Consider the following 5,270-nt stretch of genomic DNA (forward strand, 5'->3'; position numbering starts at 1 on the left):
TATTAGTCAATAAAGGCTAGTTTCCTCCCCGACTATTACACTAATGCACTTAGGGTGAATGCCCCGGCTAGCCTTGCAGGCCAGGTTATAAAGTGCACCAGAGCTCCTAAATTATTCACAAGGCCCCTTCACCAGCTTCAGGCCTCCATTAGAGACAGCAGGGGAAGAGGGGAAAGGGGGGTGACGATGATGTCAACCAACCCCACGGAGCCAGACAAGGACACCTGGGACTGAATGATGGAGTCAGCTGTGGAGGACCACAGCTCTGCCAGAAAAGCCTGTCTAAAGAGACGAGTGTTCTGCCTCTGCAGGTCACTCCCGCAGCAGACCCTGGTCGCCAAGGGAGAACACTGTGAATACAGTATGTGTGTGTGTCTGACAATACAAGCTTATGTAACCACGGTTCATAATGACTGATGACTGCTGAGGGAGAATAGAAGTTGTTGAAAACTGAAAAATGGAAAGATGTATTTGAAGAGAAAGAGAGGCCCGTTTTCAATTCTCTATACCAAAGCTACATGGCACCCAGAATTTCCTAAAGAACCACAAGAACCATCTAAAAGACCCCTAAAGTCTCCCTAAGGCAAACTACAACCTCTTGACTGACCACTAGAAAACACCTACAGAACTCGTAAAACCTCATCAGGGACTATGAGAACTACCAGTACCATAGTAGCTCACTAGTAGTGTTTAAAATGTACTCATATATTTCTTAACCCTCCACAAATTTCACAGATCAATAACAGCAGGGAGTGGACTTTTGTTCCTCAGGTTTTCTTACAGGAATGTTTTTACAAAGGGTTTTTTTTTTTCTGATAGTGAAATGAGAAGATGCCACTGTCTAAATGTGCATTGTTTACAAAACTGGAGTAAGGTTGTGGTTAAGCAGTTAAAGAGGGGGAAACAGCGAGCCTGGCTCTGCTCAAAGTTCACTTCTCGAAAAGACTGAAAAGTTCAAAAGCTTTGATAGATGGATTGCTGCCAAATATTGCAGAGATTACACACTATCCTCTTCACAACTGGTAGTTTTCATCAGGCTGATACTGATAGACTGCCAGTAGAGTCCATAGAAATTCAGACTGAAGCGATCCACGGTTAAATGCAACGGTTCCTGAGGCTACATTCAGACAGACATTTGTCCTGCGTTACAACAGCGCACGGAGCTGTGTTGGTGGAGGGGGTGTTGTTTCATGTACCGACGAGATAGTGAAGTACAATGCTGGTACAGTATGTGATTGGCCAGTGCAGTGCTTTGCTGGATGATGTCACTTTGCGTTGCAGCAAAAGTTGAACCAGGTTTGAATTTTTGGCCGCAGGACGCAGCATCGTTTTGGACGTCGACATCTCGATCCCCAATCAAATTAATGAGAAGGGCTGCGTTTTGACATGCACAGCAAATGTCCGTGCAAAACACGACCTTATGTGTCACTCTGACTGACTGGCGTCTTTATGACAACACCACTGTGTGAGACGTGAGAGAGGGTGAAGTAGAGGAAAGCCTGCCTGAATTCACTCAGCTGAGAGTTCGTCTGACGTACACAAGCAGCACACTACAGTCCTTAGCCGGTCTCTACAGGAAGAAGACATGTTACTGTTGTGTATCGATGACCTGTATCGATGAGTTACTGCTTTATAATCACCTCCATATATACCACTTGACTTCAGATGTGTGCACACTGTACTCCTACTTGTGACTATGTGAACGCAGACACCCCTTGTGACAGGTTATGAAAATGAAAGAAAAAAGAACGGCAATTTAACTTGGACAATAATGTCAGAACGCAGGCAGTACTCTGTCAAAATTTAAAAGCACATGAAATAAGCCATGCATGTTTTCAGCATAGTCTGAGGTATTTCCGCTCTCCTGCTGAACCGCTTCTGGGAAGCTCATAGTATAAGCTCATAGTATGCACAGTAAAAACACTAAAACACCATGGAAAATCAACAGACTAAGCAACAAAGTCAAGAAAGAAGAAAGGAAACCAGCTGCCATGAGTCATCTTTCTTTCTCTGTCTCTCTCTCTTTCTATCATTTTCTTTGTCTCTCGGCCTCTGGGCAAGGCGTTTTACGAGGCCTGGAAAGGGCTTCAAGTCACTGGCACAGGGTAACATCTGGCGTGCCACAGCTCTAATATATGTGGTATATTCAAGCAAGGATGGAGGATAAATGGACTACTGGGCTAACAGGGCCTGTATCCAGGGGCCTCTGACTATAGGGGGCTCGATCAGAGGGCGAGGCCCCCTGTGATCAGGAGCCCTTGAGTACAGGGACAAGTACCACAAATCTAAAATCTGTGTGTGAACGCAGTGCTGGAGTGCGAGTTAATAAATTATAGCACAGTCTGAGATAAATCAGGAAAGTTATCAGGGTCTCTGGATGCCATAGCAAATGAGCTAACTCTACAATGATATTTAAAATGGCACAGGCCTGAAGTCCTTACTGATTCCATTTTGGATTAAAAATTAGGAAAGATCTTTCAACAAGTAATGAGTTTCATATTGCACATAGATCTTCTTGAAACAAGAGTCTGCAGCCAAGCCAGCGGCTCTCTGAGGCTGTACTTCTCACAATTACTGACACATAGGCAGGCAGGAACAATTCAGAGACTTCAATGGTAAATCTGATGATGACAACAAGGGCATGCAGGCAAGCAGGCCACAGGCATGGCGGAAAGATAAGGTGTCCACAGCACAAACAGCACAAATGACAAATCATTGAAACATGCTACGGAATAAATACTGGCTGAATAACTGGGAAACTAGGAACAGGTGTGTGAATGGAAGGGGAGTGTAAGGTGACTGGGACAGGAGGGAAAGTCCGATGGCATCTGGTGGACGGCTGAGGAATGACAGCGGTTTAAAGTCCCATATAATGCAGGGGCCTGAGTACAGTACAGTGGCATGCACAAACCTAGCCTACCACCTACCTAGGAGGCAGGGTGAAATTACAAAAGGGGCTATTTGTAGGGTTGAAGTTTGGGGTCATTTTCGCTTTCAGTTTTTGGTTCTCACAGTTTTAACTGAGGGCTTGAATTAATTATTGTATTAATATCACCCTTTAGCCATTGTGGCTCAGGAGTGGGTCGTCCAATTATTGTAGGGTTTGATTCTTAGCTCGGTCCTCGGCTCCTCCTGGCCACATGTCAAAGTGTCCTTGAGTAAGACGCTAAACTAGAGGTGGAAATTCCAAATCACTTTGCTGATTCGAACTGTTTCGTTCCGTGCAGTGCTAAGATTTGTAGCCACTGACTATGGAGTCTGCTCACTTTTGTCTTAGCTAACTGACCCCGCACTGCTCAAATGTGCTTCAGTTCGTACAACAGTAAATGGTCCCGTCAGCGTTCGCAAAGCTGCGATATTCCGCAGTGATTCCGACAGTAGAAGGTTTGAGCTGTAAAGTTCAGTTCAGTATAAAACTAGGCCTATAAAAGCACTGGTTATAAAGTTAACAGCTCAGCAGCCACCTATTACCAACAAAGTTATTACATCATGATTGTTTCTGTGGCTTGGCGGTCTTTAAATAACCTTGTAATGATGAAGTAAGGTACCGTATGTTACGGCTAAGCTGTGTTCTCCGTCAACAGTGAGGGGAGCTCCATTGCTAAAAGTTACTGATTCAGTCAGTGACACTTGCAGTTCACTTTGACATTCTGTGTTAAAGATTTATTTGTAAATTTACTGAACACTTCTTCACTGAGCCCCAAATTTCTCCTGAAAGCCAGGTCGGTGCCTCACATGGCGTCGGAGGTGCCGTTGGCGTGTGAGCGTGTGTGAATGAGAGGCATTGTGAAAAACTTTATCCTGGTAGAACAGAGCTATTTGTGCAAGTGCAGTCCATTTGAAAAAAAAAAGAAAAGTGGATAGTTTCCTGAAAATTTGAGCATTCAAACATATCTTGCTCCAGGTGTAACTCTCTAAATCCATCAGAGCTGTGTTTAACATTTTATCTGATGTCTTTGGTCTCTGGTGACGAACAGCTAGTCAGGCTTGAACATGTTGAGCTGTCACACTGATTATTTAAACTGACTGAGAGGAATTCAATTAGAACTGGGCAATGGAGAGCCCTTTGGCGCCAGATGCCATGTAACCGGTTGACCAAACTATTAGACTGATCATATTAGGGAACAAAGAATTGTGCTGCCAAATTAGATTTCAGTATCAGGTTTCGTTCACATAGAGACAGTCACTGTCACTGCACTTAATGCAATAAATCTAGAGATAAATACGATGTTTATGGCTTGAGACAGATGGTAGAGCAGATGTTCACCTTAACATAAAATGGACGGGAGCTGACCAAAGACAACTTTTTCACAAAGAGAAAGTATATGTCCCTTTACTGTTAAATAGTGACAATTGTATTTCAGACTTGATATGAAACAATTTCAACTATATTGTAAAATAAAAGTTAAAATCATAATGATAGGATAAATGAAGAAAGAGAAAAGCATAGATAAATTCAGAGGTCTGGAACCAGGGTATGATCAGACTTGCAACGAATGATGAATCACTTCCTGTTTGCCCCAAGTGTTTTTGCTGCACAACAATCGTCAGGCTAATGGCTGACTTTCTCACCCTGGGGTCTCTGTGGTCCGAGCGACCCCTGTCCTCTGTGCTTTCACCCTCCACGGAGGGAAGAAGAGTATTTCCTCCTCAGGGATCAATTAAGTGTGGCAGAGGAAAACACCACAAAGACCATAGTTTTCAACTGTGACGTACTGCCATTTTCCAGGGTTAACTCCGGCTGGGCCAAGAATTTGCCTGAATTAAGCACCAGTTACCTCATCTTTAAGTCTCATGGTGTCCTTAATTATTTTCAGGAATCTTAAGAAACTCTTAAGTAAAAGAAAAATATTTTTGTAACAGGATGAATTGGGGGTAAATTCCCATCATGGCAGCGACCATCATTTACCTAAACTGTATATTTGTTTTACCAGTACAGTACATTTTATCGTGTTTTAGTGAGAAGGTTGAGTGAGAATGTTTTAGTGAGCAATTTCAGTGGTGAACTCATGCTGCACCAGTAGACATAATCAAAATATACCAACCAGTACCGTCATCACAGATTCATCATCGATCTTCTATTTCTGAACCCTTGTTGACAAATACTGCATAACACATCTTTATACGCGTGATCAAGACAATCAATTTAAAAGAAGTTTGAAAAAAAAAATGCCAGTGGAAACTGTTCGTGGAGAATCCATGCTCCAGTATGAGATGTGGCAAGCAGTTTTATTTAATTTCACAAGTAAGATAGACATAATATCTCAGTC

This window comes from Xiphias gladius, chromosome 20 (assembly GCF_016859285.1).
Source record: "Xiphias gladius isolate SHS-SW01 ecotype Sanya breed wild chromosome 20, ASM1685928v1, whole genome shotgun sequence".
Taxonomy (NCBI): domain Eukaryota; kingdom Metazoa; phylum Chordata; class Actinopteri; order Istiophoriformes; family Xiphiidae; genus Xiphias; species Xiphias gladius.